The sequence below is a fragment of the Cervus elaphus genome, chromosome 4, assembly GCF_910594005.1.
Source record: "Cervus elaphus chromosome 4, mCerEla1.1, whole genome shotgun sequence".
NCBI lineage: Eukaryota > Metazoa > Chordata > Mammalia > Artiodactyla > Cervidae > Cervus > Cervus elaphus.
In genome coordinates, this window is record NC_057818.1 from 62,326,864 (window position 1) to 62,341,595 (window position 14,732).

Genomic DNA, 14,732 nt, shown 5'->3' on the forward strand with positions numbered 1-14,732 from the left:
GACCCCAAGTGTTCATTTCTCACAAAGAGAAGTCACTAATTCTTCTTGAGAATTCATCATGGTCTACAGAAAGCCAGGATAGAGTGAAGAAAAGGCTGTGGGACACAAGGGAGAAGCAGGCTAAGAGCCGGTCTTCACCATTATAAGAAATAAAGGAAAAAGAGATGTTGACAACAACAAACCCCCCAGGGAGAAAAATTAGAATCAGAGCGTAAAGGTGTGCAGCTTCTCAGTCCAGCCCTTTCAGGAGGAAAAGCAGACACAGCCCCCAACCCGGGACAGGACATTTACCTGAGAAGCTGCCATTCCCTCCTCTTCTGCCTCCTGCTCTGTGTCTTCTTTGGGGATATTATGTCCCAAACTCTCACACAGGCTGAGAAAATACCTTTAAAGGCATCCACACAGCTCTTTCACCTTCAGCTGCTGCTGTGAAAAAGAAGAGAACGTCCTTTCTCTCTCCCTTTTCTGAGCTCTTTTCTGACTTCCTCTGTCCCTCAGCTGTAGTGGGTAATCAAGATTAAGCTGATACGCTAATCACATCCTGGGTTTGGTGCTCACTTTCCCCACTCTCTTTGCAGACCACCTGAGAGTTCTCTTTGTTTTCACATTAGAGAGACCAACCCCAGAACAATTCACAAGAAACAAGGAACCCAACTTCTGGGCTACCTGACTCTGCCTCTGAGGGTCTTTGAAACAATGCAGAAGGAAGACCCGCTTCCAGGAGCCCTGAGCTTGAGCCCTCAGCTCTGTCTGCCCCAGAGCTCTGGAGCGAGGGTTGAGAGCGGGATCTTCTAGAAACAATGAACCTCAGCCTGACTCCGGGGGAGGGGCTCTTTCTCGGATGGGTGTGGCCTGTGCCTGTGCCCTTGGGGGAGGGGAGGGGACTGGTGAGTGTTTGGTGGGAATCATCTGGGGGCCCTGGGTTCCTGCAAGGCTTTGCTCTCAGAATTCTAGGGAAGATGGCCTGAGTCCTTAGTTTTGGTTTGTTTCTTACTCCCCTCTGTAACCTGCGACACAGGTTTGCACAAAATGATTTGCACTCTGACCACCTCTCTGCAGGTGGGGGTCTGCTACATACAGCAAGACCAAGATCTGGGAGATGTTTCCATCACAACTTTCTTTGAGAATAAACCAGGGGCAGCAGTGGACGTTGGGTTAACTGTGTATGTGCAGGGACAGATGCATTTGAAAATGATGCCCTAAAATCTATCCAGTGACCAAGCAAGGACATAATGACCAGCGTTAAGTCATAAGTGAACTTACCCATAAATTAACACATGAAACAGATTCTCTGGTGGCTCAGACAGGAGAATCTGCCTGCATGTGGGAGACGCCAGTTTGATCCCTGGGTCAGAAAGATCCCCTGGAGAAGAAAATGGCAACCCTCTCCAGTATTCTTGCCTGGAAAATCCCATGGACAGAGGAGCCTGGTGGGCTACAGTCCATGGAGTCCCAAGGAATCAGACATGGTCTGAGCGACTTCAGCTTCACTTTCAACACAGAAAAATGTTGCTGCTCTACTTCTTGTTTGTATTTCCAGGCTTTATGAATCATCTGCTACAGTTTGTTCTCTGCTCTTTCTGGAGAGTTCTATTTTTCATATCTTTAAAGGATAATTGACTAAGGAAAAATTAAAGATAGCATATCCATTTTTCTAGTGGTAAATATTCTAAAAAATAATCACTGTGCATGCACCAGTACCACTATCTCAGATGATTTAGTTTCACAGCAGAATTGAGAGTAAGGTACAGAGCTTTCCCATATACCTTTTGTTCCCTCAGGAGGACAATCTCCCTACTTGTGCCCCACCAGTGTATACATTTGTTACCACTGATGAATATACATAGACATTAAACAAAGTTTCTAGTTTCACCTTATGTTTCTCTTCTAGGGGTGTTCACTCTAAGGATCTGGGCAAATGTTTAATAACTTGTGTGCATTAAAACAGTTTCACACAATGATTTCAGGGTCCTGAACTCAGGATATTCATAGCCCCTCCTTGCAACCCACGGCAACCACTGACCATTTTAATCTCTTCTACATTTCCGAGTAGATTCTAATGTGGCTCCATGGTAAAGAATGTACCTGGCAATGCAGGTGATCCGAGTGATGTGGGTTCAATCCTTGAGTAAGGAAGATACTTTGAAAGAAGAAATGGCCACCCACTCCAGTGTTCTTTCCTGGGAAATCTCAGGGACACAGGTACCTGGCAGGTACAATCCATTCGGTCCCAAAAACTCAGACACAATGCAGCACATAAGAACACTGACCTACATCAAAATGCCATGTTGTAAAAATCTTCCTTTTTGTAGCATTTTCAGATGGGCTTCTTTCACTTAGTAAAATGCGTGGAACGATCGTCCATGTATTTTATACCTTGAAAGCTTAATATAAAAATGTTTAAAATCAATGTCAGCACGACTAGTCCTGCTTTTTAAATAATATCATCAATAACATTTTCTAGATTCCATATGTATATATGTTAAAACTTATTTTCACAAATATAGAGCATAGACCTGTGGACACAGTAGGAGAATGAGAGGGGTCCCAATTGAGAGAAGAGCCTTGACATTTATTCACCACAATGTATAAAACAGGTAGCAGGTGGGAAGCTGCTCCATAGCACAGAGAGCTCAGTGCAGGGCTCTGTGATGGCTAGAGTGGTGAGACGGAGATCATGGGAGGGAGGTCCGAGAGAGAGTGGGTATACATATACCTATGGCTGATTGATGAAGTTGTCCAGCAGAATCTAACACAACATTGTAAAGCAATTATATTCCAAAAAATATATATTCATCTCAAAAGAAAAAAGAAAAACCAGACATAACGCAGTGCTTAGGAACCCACCTGACAGTGCAGGGCTCTCGAGCCTCACCCCTGGTCCAGGAATACTCCATGCGCTCTGGGGAGACGAAGCCTGTGTGCCTCAGCTGCTGAGGCTGGGGGGTGGGGGGGTGGGGCAACTTGGTCCTTTAGATGGGCAGGAGGCAAAAGAGAGATGCTCAGCATCGCTAAACAATAAGAAATGCAGAACAAAACGACAGTGATACATCACCTCCTGACAGTCAGAATAACAACTAACAGAAAGCCCAGTAATAATATCATAAACGCGGAATAGGCTTGGAGATCAGGGAACCTCCTGAATGGCTGGAGGGAGTGTAAGTAGGTGCAGTCACTTGGGAGGACAGTGTGGAAGTTCCTTAAAAAACATAACCTCCTGACATTAAAGGAAATGAATTCCCAGAATAGTAGACAAAATAGATTAATTGACAAATTTATAAGATTTGCAGTTTTTAGTAAATCATCTGCAATTCTGAAATGACCAGTTGTGAACTAGAATTTTTAAATTCTTTAAGTAAATGTGTATGAATACTCACACACTCACATGTTCTCACTGCCTGTATATCTTCAGATATATATTTTTTGTATTCAATGTGTGTTACATAAATTATATAACACATATACTTTCAGATATTTATATATTGCATTCAATGTTTGTCAAAGTCATGAGAAACATGAAATTGGCCGAACATGGCAAACATGATAGTTTCATTGAGTTAGACAAGGCTGTGGTCCATGTGATCAGATTGGCTAGTTTTCTGTGATTGTGGTTTTTATTCTGTCTGCCCTCTGATGGAGAAGGGCTAGAGGCATATGGAATCTTCCTGATGGGAGAGTATATCTGAGGTTATTGATATTTCTCCCAGCAATCTTGATTCCAGCTTGTGCTTCACCCAGCCCGGCATTTCACATGACCTTCCATGCATTTCAGTTAAATAAGCAATGTGAGAACATACAGACTTGATGTACTCCGTTCCCAATTTGGAACTGGTCTGTAGTGCCATGTCCAGCTCTAACTGTTGCTTCTTGACCGGCATACAGATTTCTCAGGAGGCAGGTCAGGTGGTCAGGTATTCCCATCTCTTTAATAATTTTCCACAGTTTCTTGTGATCCACACAAATGCTTTAGCATAATTAATGGAACAGAAATAGATGTTTCCCTGGAATGGTCTTTCCTTTTCTATGATCCAAGGGATGTTGGCAATTTGATCTCTGGTTCCTCTGCCTTTTCTAAATCCAGCTTGTATATCTGGAAGTCATTGGTTCACATACTATTGAAGCCTGGCTTGGAGATTTTGAGCACGACTTTCCTAGCATGTGAGATGAGTTCAACAACTGTGCCTCAGCTTGAGCATTCTTTGGCATAGCCTTTCTTTGGGATTAGAATGAAAACTGACCTTTTCCAGTCCTGTGGCCAGGGCTGTTTTCCAAGTTTGCTGCCATATTGAGTGCAGCACTTTAACAGCATCATATTTTATTGTTTGAAATAGCTCAGCTGGAATTCCATCACCTCCACTTGCTTTGTTTGTAAGTGATCCTTCCTAAGGATCACTTGACGTTGCACTTCAGAATGTCTGGATCTAGGTGCATGATCACACCCATCGTGGTTATCAGGGTCATTAAGATCTTTTTTGTATAGTTCTTCGGTGTATTCTTGACAGCACTTCTTAAAATCTTCTGCTTCTGTTAAGTCCATACTGTTTCTGTCCTTTATTGTGAACGTTACTTGATTTATAAAATAATTGTATTTAATAATGATGATATTAATGTATTTTACAAAAGTAGTTATGTTTTAAAATAAAACATATCATGCCTTGTCATTTAATTTTAAGTTTGGTAGCATTTCTAAATGTATTATTTGGGTAGCAAGTTTCTCTTTATCTTGAAACTCTTACTATTAATTCACTAGGGAGTAAGGATAAATTTTATACATCTAATTAAATGTAGGTATACTGAAAGAAGTAGAACGTTTTAGCCATTCAGCCATGTTCAGTCGTGTCCTACTGTTTGTGACCCCATGGACTGTAATCCGCTGGGTTCCTCTGTCCATGGAATTCTCTAGAGAATACTCGAGTGGGTTGCCATTTCTACTCCAGGGGCTCTTCCTGACCCAGGGGTTGAACGTGGGTCTCCTGGACCACGGTTAGATTGTTTACTGTCTGAACCGCCAGGGAAGCCCTCATTGTAGTCTGCTTTAGAGGCCTGCTCTATGACAGGGCTTCTGGATAGCTCAGTTGATAAAGAATCCACCTGCAATGCAGGAGGGCCCTGTTCGATTTCTGGCTTGTGACGATCCCCTAGAGCAGGGAAAGGCTACCCACTCCAGTATTCTGGCCTGGAGAGTTCCATGGACTGTATCGTCCATGGGGTTGAAAAGTGTCTGAAATGACTGATTGACTTTCACATTTCTATGACAAATTTTATTTTCTATTAAAAGTTATACAATTATATAACCTTAAATATAAATTATGTAGGTACATATAATTTATATGCAAATGAAAAATATTATAAATTATACAGAGTGAAGTATGTCAGAAAGAGAAATATAAATATCATATACCAATGCACATATACAGAATCTAGAACAATGGTACCAAGGAATTTATTAGCAGGGCAGCGTTGAAGAAACAGACAGAGAACGGATTCATGGACATGGGAAGTGAAGAGGAGAGGGTGAGATCTATGCAGAGAGAAACATGGAAACTTACATTACCACAGGTAAAATAGGTAGCCAGTTGGAATTTGTTGTATGTCTCAGGAAACTCAAATAGGGGCTCCTTTGGTGGCTCAGACGGTAAAGCGTCTGCCCGCAATGCGGGAGACCTGGGTTCGATCTCTGGATTGGGAAGATCCCCTGGAGAAGGAAATGGCAACCCACTCCAGTACTCTTGCCTGGAAAATCCCATGGAAGGTGGAGCCTGGTGGGCTGCAGTCCATGGGGTCGCAAAGAGTCGGACACGACTGAGTGACTTCACTTTCACTTTTCACTTTATCAACTTAGAGGGGTGGGATGGGGGAAGGAGATGGGATGGTAGTTCAGGAGGGACGGGATATATGTATACCCATGGCTAATTCATGTTGAGGTTTGACAGTAAACAATAAAATTCTTTAAACCTATTCTCTTTCAATTAAATATAAACAATTTTTTTAAAATTAAAAAATATTTTGTTTGACAAATTTTGTTTTTCAAAGGCACTCTAAGCTCTTTACTTGCTTGGCAACAGAAATACTAATTGGTTTTTTGAAAGGTATTGAATAAGCCTTTATCAGGAATCATGGAAGACTATAACCTAAACTATGATACTGGAAATAACAGTGTGATAAACTGGTATGACATTGAAAATAAAAGTGACTAATTGTAAATCATAAAGTGATCAGTTAATTAATGTGACATGAAAAGTATTAAGTCACACTTTAAGTATTAAGAAACATTATATCACATTTATAGAAAATGCCATTTTTAAAAAGTGATGTCTTTTTGTTTTATAAAATGAAGTTATACAACTATAAATTTCGAGAATATTTTCAAATCAGAGAATAGGACACATTATGCTTTTATGTCTGATAGCTGCTATCTGAAACCCATTTTTGAAGTTACTTTTGGAAAATGGTCTGACCCAAATCAGTCAACTATGGATGTTTTCAGTACAAAACAATGTCTTTTTTAAGCACTTTATAAATTCCAGCATTAGAGAAGGTATTTCTACTGCTTCCTGGAAGCCCAGATGGTAAAGACTATGCCTACAATGCAGGAGACCAGGGTCCGATCCGTGAGTCAAGAAGGTCCCCTGGAGAAGCAAATGGCTACCACTTCAGTATTCTCGCCTGGAATCTTCCTTGGACAGAGGAGCCTGGTGGGCTACAGTCTGTGGCATTGCAAAGAGTCAGACATGACTGATGGACTAAGAACACAATTGTCAACTCTATACACTGTTTCTATAAGAGATCATTTCTATAGATTTAATTTATTTTTATTAATCATGGAGGTGCTATTGGCATACATATAGTAACCCTAAAAATGTATGATTTCATGATTTCAGAGAGATCTCTGCAATTCCAGTCATTAGTTACATTATAAATCAGGTTTCATATCACTTGGATTCAACAATACCAGTCACTGTCACAAAAACTATACTGCAACTTCCTTGGTGGTCCAGTGACTAAGACGCCTCATTCCCAATGTGTGTTGGGAGTGGAAGAGTTTGGAGGCCTAGGTTTGAGCCCGCATCAGGGAACTAGATCCCATATGCCACAACTAAGATTCAGGTACAGCCAAATTAGTAAATATTTTTTCAAAAAGAATTATAGTAAGATTTATTAGGAGGCATTGGGAACTGATATCTGGTGTAGCACCTAATCTCTGTATCAACAGATTCTGGCAGGAGTATGTCATTTCTGTGGTTAGGTTATAGATGACACTGGATTCCAGTCTGCCTCTTTCTTTCTGGAATAATTTCCTAAGGGAAAAGCCAGCTGTCCTCTTGTAAGCCCGGTCTCTGGTTACAATTACTGAGGCTTCCTCCCAACGGATCATCTGAGTGATTACATTCTACTTTTCATCACTTACGAGACACCCATCTTCAAACACTCGCACCAAGAGGAATTTTGCCTTTTTTCAACTAGCTGAAAGCATCTTGGCTTCCCATAGAGCCGGCTCTCAAAATTCTCTTTTGCCTTAAGTTGTGTGAAACAGTAACTTGGAACAGGCAGGAAGTGCTCTGCTCCAGAGGAAATCAAAGAGATTTAAAAGCATCAAAAAGCAGAGAAACGAAGCACAGTTGGACAGAAGGATCAGTTCAGTTCAGTTCAGTCGCTCAGACTTGTCTGACTCCTTGTGACCCCATGAACCGCAGCACGCCAGGCCTCCCTGTCCATCACCAACTCCCGGAGTTTACTCAAACTCATGCCCATCGAGTCGGTGATGCCATCCAGCTATCTCATCCTCTGTCGTCCCCTTCTCCTCCTGCCCCCAATCCCTCCCAGCCTCAGGGTCTTTTCCAATGAGTCAACTCTTCACATGAGGTGGCCAAAGTATTGGAGTTTCAGCTTCAACATCAGTCCTTCCAATGAACACCCAGGACTGATCTCCTTTAGGATGGACTGGTTGGATGTCCTTGCAGTCCAAGGGACTCTCAGGAGTCTTCTCCAACACCATAGTTCAAAAGCATCAATTTTTCGGTGCCGAGCTTTCTTCACAGTCCAACTCTCACATCCATACATGACCACTGGAAAAACCGTAGCCTTGACCAGACGGACCTTTGTTTGGCAAAGTGATATCTCTGCTTTTCACCATGCTATCTAGGTTGGTCATAACTTTCCTTCCAAGGAGTAAGCGTCTTTTCATTTCATAGCTGCAGTCACCATGTGCAGTGATTTTGGAGCCCAAAAAGTTTAATTCTGACACTGTTTCCACTGTCTCCTCATCTATTTCCCATGAAGTGATGGCACCAGATGCCATGATCTTAGTTTTCTGAATGTTGAGCTTTAAGCCAACATTTTCACTCTCCTCTTTCACTTTCATCAAGAGTTCATCAAGTTTAGTTCATCTTCACTTCCTGCCACAAGGGTGGTGTCATCTGCATATCTGAGGTTATTGATATATTTCAGGCATATTTCTCCCAACAGAAGGATCAACAGATCCCAAAATGGACAGGGGCCGGGCGAGGGGAGATGAGGCTCCGCCCCCTCTGGTCCCGCCCCTACACAATTGCGCTTCAGGCCTGGTCCCACGCACTGCCCTTATTTCGTGTCTCATTGGCCCTGGCGTAGCCCAATCACCTCCCTCTGTACCACTGCCTCCGCCTGCGCGGGCGCAGTAGCCTGCAGACCCAGAAGTGAATGTAGACTAGCGACGGAGGAGTTCCAGTGAGTTTGCTCCGTTTGCTTGTTTAAAACCCGGATTTCGTAGTCCCACAGCCTGTTGTCCTCCACATGTGAGTTTCCGGGGTGTCTTTGGACATTAAAGAAGACTCTTGAGTTTCCCTTGGACTACAAGGAGATACAGCCAGTCAATCCTAAAGGAAATCAGTCCTTTTTTTTTTTTAATTTTTTTATTAGTTGGAGGCTAATTACTTCACAACATTTCAGTGGGTTTTGTCATACATTGACATGAATCAGCCATAGATTTACACTTATTCCCCATCCCAATCCCCCCTCCCATCTCCCTCTCCACCCGATTCCTCTGGGTCTTCCCAGTGCACCAGGCCGGAGCACTTGTCTCATGCATCCCACCTGGGCTGGTGATCTGTTTCACTATAGATAGTATACATGCTGTTCTTTTGAAACATCCCACCCTCACCTTCTCCCACAGAGTTCAAAAGTCTGTTCTGTACTTCTGTGTCTCTTTTTCTGTTTTGCATATGGGGTTATCGTTACCATCTTTCTAAATTCCATATATATGTGTTAGTATGCTGTAATGTTCTTTATCTTTCTGGCTTACTTCACTCTGTATAAGGGGCTCCAGTTTCATCCATCTCATTAGGACTGGTTCAAATGAATTCTTTTTGACGGCTGAGTAAAATTCCATGGTGTATATGTACCACAGCTTCCTTATCCATTCATCTGCTGATGGGCATCTAGGTTGCTTCCATGTCCTGGCTATTATAAACAGTGCTGTGATGAACATTGGGGTGCACGTGTCTCTTTCAGATCTGGTTTCCTCAGTGTGTATGCCCAGAAGTGGTATTGCTGGGTCATATGGCAGTTCTATTTCCAGTTTTTTAAGGAATCTCCACACTGTTTTCCATAGTGGCTGTACTAGTTTGCATTCCCACCAACAGTGTAAGAGGGTTCCCTTTTCTCCACAGCCTCTCCAGCATTTATTGCTTGTAGACTTTTGGATAGCAGCCATCCTGACTGGTGTGTAATGGTACCTCATTGTGGTTTTGATTTGCATTTCTCTAATAATGAGTGATGTTGAGCACCTTTTCATGTGTTTGTTAGCCATCTGTATGTCTTCTTTGGAGAAATGTCTGTTTAGTTCTCTGGCCCATTTTTTGATTGGGTCATTTATTTTTCTGGAATTGAGCTGCAGGAGTTGCTTGTATATTTTTGAGATTAATCCTTTGTCTGTTTCTTCATTTGCTATTATTTTCTCCCAATCTGACGGCTGTCTTTTCACCTTACTTATAGTTTCTTTTGTAGTGCAAAAGCTTTTAAGTTTCATTAGATCCCATTTGTTTAGTTTTGCTTTTATTTCCAATATTCTGGGAGGTGGGTCATAGAGGATCTTGCTGTGATTTATGTCGGAGAGTGTTTTGCCTATGTTCTCCTCTAGGAGTTTTATAGTTTCTGGTCTTACATTTAGATCTTTAATCCATTTTGAGTTTATTTTTGTGTATGGTGTTAGAAAGTGTTCTAGTTTCATTCTTTTGCAAGTGGTTGACCAGTTTTCCCAGCACCACTTGTTAAAGAGGTTGTCTTTTCTCCATTGTATATCCTTGCCTCCTTTGTCAAAGATAAGGTGTCCATAGGTTCGTGGATTTATCTCTGGGCTTTCTATTCTGTTCCATTGATCTATATTTCTGTCTTTGTGCCAGTACCACACTGTCTTGATGACTGTGGCTTTGTAGTAGAGTCTGAAGTCAGGCAGGTTGATTCCTCCAGTTCCATTCTTCTTTTTCAAGATTACTTTGGCTATTTGAGGTTTTTTGTATTTCCATACAAATTGTGAAATTCTTTGGTCTAGTTCTGTGAAAAATACCGTTGGTAGCTTGATAGGGATTGCATTGAATCTATAGATTGCTTTGGGTAAAATAGCCATTTTGACAATATTGATTCTTCCAATCCATGAACACAGTATGTTTCTCCATCTGTTTGTGTCCTCTTTGATTTCTTTCATCAGTGTTTTATAGTTTTCTATGTATAGGTCTTTTGTTTCTTTAGGTAGATATACTCCTAAGTATTTTATTCTTTTTGTTGCAATGGTGAATGGTGAAATCAGTCCTTAATATTCATTGGAAGGACTGATGCTGAAGCAGAAACTTCAATACTTTGGCCACCTGACGCAAAAAAAACTGACTCATTTGAAGAGACCCTGATGCTGGGGAAGATTGAAGGCAGGAGGAGGAGGGAACCACCGAGAAGGAGATGGTTGGATGGTATCACCAACCGCATGGACATGAGTTTGAGTTAGCTCCCGGAGTTGGTGATGGACAGAGAAGCCTTACGTGCTGCAATCCATGGGTCGCAAAGTGTGGGACACGACTGAGTGATTGAACTGAACTGGTGGAGGTTTAAACTACTGTCCCCACCTTCCCGCCCCCGGTGTGTCCCAGCATCGCTCTGAGAGAAGTTCTGAAGTCCTTTATCTTAACTGCGGGATCCCTGGGGCCCACATCACATTTCTGGTAGTATCGTTCTAGGATCCATATCCTTCTCTGGCAGTTCTATCTTCTAACGTGTAGACGCCGCTGCTTAAAGTCCTGCATTGCTCAACCCCTCCGTCTCTGATCCATGAAGAGTTGAACGAGGCTCTATTCTGTATGCAGGTTGGTCAGGGCCTCGCCTATAGTGTGAAGGGGAGGGTCAGCGTAGATTATGTGGTTTTCACATAAGGGGCCGCGAGTTCTGAAGAAACGAATGAAACTAAAAACACCTCGTTTGATTCTGTGTTCCAGAATCCCTGCTGTGTCAGTGGCCATAGAGGATTGTGATTTGTACCTGCTGAGATCCTTCCTCTGTGTGGGGCTGTGTTACAGGGAGCTCGCTGTGTTTTTCCAAGCATTGAACGGCCTGTTTTCTGGGGTCACTTCGCAAGACTGATCTTACCTTAGAAGGAAGCCCAGAGGAAGAGGAAAGCAAGGAGTCAGAAATGACTCGTTCCAGGTAAGAGGCCTATATTTGTTTCTTTTGTCTCTCCTGAAATGCTGTTTCTTTGGACTTGATAAACTTCTTAACTTCTGAATGGGTTTGTTTGGACTTATCCATAGTCATCATCGCAAGGGACCCGTTGCCCTCCTGGCACATCAGTGTGACAGAAAACACTATTGGAAGCCAAAGAAGCTCACTCAAGCTTTTAAGTCCCGAGTTTTTATTGGGGTTTAGCCAGGTAGCCATGGTTGATAACATCTCCAGCATTCTGCCCTCCTTAGAGGTTGGACTAATCAGCCCACCTGGCTCAAAGCCCCAAACCTCTAGTCACTTCATTGGTCTTTGTGAAATGCCCAGCCTCACAACCTGAGTCATCCCATTATTAAACTAGGGGCCCACCATAAGTCATCTTGTTAGCATAAATTATCAGGGCCTACGGAGAGTAATAAAGCCACTGCAGTCACTAAGGAATTTACAAAAGTGAGAAAACTTAAATTCCAAGAGTAGTTTAAAAACTTCCAGACCCTGGGGACCAAAGCCTTCGAGATTCTTTTTAACTTTTAGTATTTATTTAGTTTTGGCTATACTGGGATTTTGCTGATGGTCTTGGGCTTTCTCTGCTATGATTAGGAGGGGCTACTATCTTGTTGTGGAGCTCTGGCTCTAAGGCACGGGTTCAGTGGTTGTATTAATCCCTGGCAGGCTCTGGAGGATGTAGGCTTCAGCAGTTGTGGCACACTAGCTTAGTTGCTCCGAGGCTTGTGGAATCTCCCCTGACCAGGGATGGAACCTGTGTCCCCTGCACTGACAGGCAGATTTCTACCCACTGGAGCATCAGGCAAGTCCTTAAATTCTTTATTACACAACCTTGAAACCTTAATGTTTCCTTTCTGCCCTTTGATTCCCCCCCCCCTCTTATTTTTGATGTTACCTTGGAATACCTCACCTGTTGCATGATTACCAAATATGTTGTGTTTAAGACGTCTATTTTATTGTTCAAAATAATGTCTAAGTCTCTCTTTATGTGGGCTTCTTTGGCTACCTTGGAAGGTATTTTGCTTCATTTCTTTTGAAATTTCAACTAGTCTACACAGTGATAGCTTCATCTGTGATTTGGCAGGTTCCCTTTATTCAGGTGTTTTTGTTTTTTAAATTCAAAATTATGTTGGCTCCCCTAGATACAGCTGAGACTTATATTTGAAATATCCATGTTTGCTTTGAGTTTGATTGTTTTGAATTTGCAGTCACTGGAATCTTTAGAGCACTACATCTTCCAAGTAAAGCTTGTGATTTTCAGGCTATATGTGCTTCAGTAAAGATTTACAGTTTCTTCACATAGGTCTGGAAATGTGTTCTAAATCGGTGTCATGGTATATTTGCTCATAAAATGTAGACTGTTTCGAATATTGTATTTTTAATTCCTGTTACTAAAGAGGAAAAATTGTTTTTAGTGAACCCAGGTGGCTCAGTGGTAAAGAATCCGCCTACCGATGCAGGAGACCTGGGTTTGATTCCTGGGTTGGGAAGGTCCCCTGGAGAAGGAAATGGCAACCCACTCCAGTATTCTTGCCTGGGAAATCCCATGGACAGAGAAGTCTGCATGGCTACAGTCCATGGGGTGAAAAAGAGTTGGACCTGATTGATGTGACTTAGCACGCATTGATGCACAATTTAGATTTTTTTTTTTTTACCATAAATGTAAAAATACACATGAGTTTTAAAAAAAGGTAGATTAAAAATGTTTCTTCCAAAAGATCTGTTACTTATGGAAGATTGCTTTTCCCTTAAGTGTCTTTATGTGTGCATCTGTGTGTTCAGGCAGAAACCTAGGGTATATATAAAAGACATCATTATTTCATGAATATTTTTATTTATTCCAACCTTCAAAAATTGTTCTTACATATTTTCCATGTCCTTAGATTGTTTCCTTGTAGTGAAATGAATAAATAGTTCCTTTTTAGTATATGTATACACAAAAATGTTCAAATGATTGGATCAATTCTTTTTCTTGTTTTTTATATTCCTCACAGTTAGAAAAACTTCTGTGAACTTTCTTCAGAGTTGTCCCTGTGTTTTTGTCTGTGTATTATTAGTAAAGTTTAGAGTACATGAAGTGAAATAAATTTAAGCTGTATAAGGAATGTTTGCTATATATTTGCAGAAAGGTGGAACAACAACATTATTGATTTTAAATTGTTTCTGTTGCACATCCAAGACTCTATAAAAGCTATCAGAAAGATATATAGTATATAGTACATAGTTAAAATGATTGTTGCTACTGAGGATGCTATCTTATTAGAACTGTAAAATTTGTAAAACACTTGAACTTCAAAAGTCAGTATGAATGCATACATTACTTATTATTACAAGTACTTATTATAAGTACTTATCATACTTCATTACGGTTCAAAACGGTCATTCATGGAGCAGAATTTTCAACATTACTAGTTTAAAGAAGCTTGTTAAAAATACTAAGAAAAAACTAAGCTTGTTAAAATAAACAGCACATTTGTCCCACTCAAGAACTCTTGGATCAGAGTGTGCTTTTTAAAAATATGACCTGTTTCCCTGATAGACAATTCATCCTGTGTCATACAAATACAACACTCAAAAATAAATATGCCGGGAATTCCTGGGTGGCCTACTGGTTAGGACTTGGTACTTTCACTGCGGGGTCCCAGGTTCATTCCCTGGTCCGGGAACTAAGATCTCACAAGCCAAGTGGTGTGGCCAAAAAAAAAAAAAAAAAAAAAAAAAGCCAATGTTGTTCTGATTATTTTATCATTTCTCTTCCAGATCAGAATAGTTTCTGAAATGGTTTCTGGGTCAAATCTTGTCATTTCTTGGGTTGGGAATTCGGTAGAAAATATTTTTGTGTAAAAAGTATACCCCAAACACTCTCCTTTATCAAAAGCAGTTCTGTGAGCTTGCTTTTGTCATCTTGGGGCACATTAGAAAGTCTTCTCATGGACACATGTCATCTGTACTCTGTATTTCCAGGACAACTGATGTTCCAGGATATGACCATAGATTTCACTCAAGAGGAGTGGGTTGCCTGGACCTCAGTCAATGAGAAGTGT

General features: G+C 41.3%; 1 protein-coding gene and 1 long non-coding RNA gene across 2 annotated transcripts in view; both read left to right on the forward strand.

The window, feature by feature from the left end:
• Positions 1-14,732, forward strand: part of LOC122689589 (zinc finger protein 708-like) — an 85,886-nt gene that overhangs the window by 47,947 nt on the left and 23,207 nt on the right. The window lies entirely within an intron of this gene.
• LOC122690347 overlaps positions 1-14,732 on the forward strand; it is a 40,153-nt gene that overhangs the window by 24,455 nt on the left and 966 nt on the right. The window contains exon 3 of the long non-coding RNA XR_006340037.1: positions 11,460-11,667. This is a non-coding gene — a long non-coding RNA (uncharacterized LOC122690347). The remainder of the gene's footprint in view (positions 1-11,459; positions 11,668-14,732) is intronic.